Source organism: Elephantulus edwardii, unplaced genomic scaffold (assembly GCF_000299155.1).
Source record: "Elephantulus edwardii isolate Elephantulus edwardi_28Jun2011 unplaced genomic scaffold, EleEdw1.0 scaffold00600, whole genome shotgun sequence".
NCBI lineage: Eukaryota > Metazoa > Chordata > Mammalia > Macroscelidea > Macroscelididae > Elephantulus > Elephantulus edwardii.
In genome coordinates, this window is record NW_006400350.1 from 146,251 (window position 1) to 146,593 (window position 343).

Sequence of the window (343 nt, forward strand, 5' to 3'; positions counted from 1 at the left end):
ATTGGACCAATCGGTAGCATCAGGATAGATGGCGAAGAGATTGAGATTGTTCACGGCTTCAGTTTGCTTGGCTCCACGGTCAACACTCTTGGCACCAGCAGCCAGGAAATAAAAAAAAACATATTGCGATGGGAAAGTCTGCTGCTAGGGACCTCTCTAAAGTACTCATGAGCAGCGGTGTCTCTCTGGAGACTAAGATGTGTCTGATACAGGCCATGGCTTTTGCAATCACTTGTTATGCATCAGCAAGTTGGACAATGACTAGGGAGGATAGAAGGAGAATTGATGACTTTGAGCTGTGGTGCTGGAGAAGAGTATTGAATGTACCATGGACTGCCAAGAA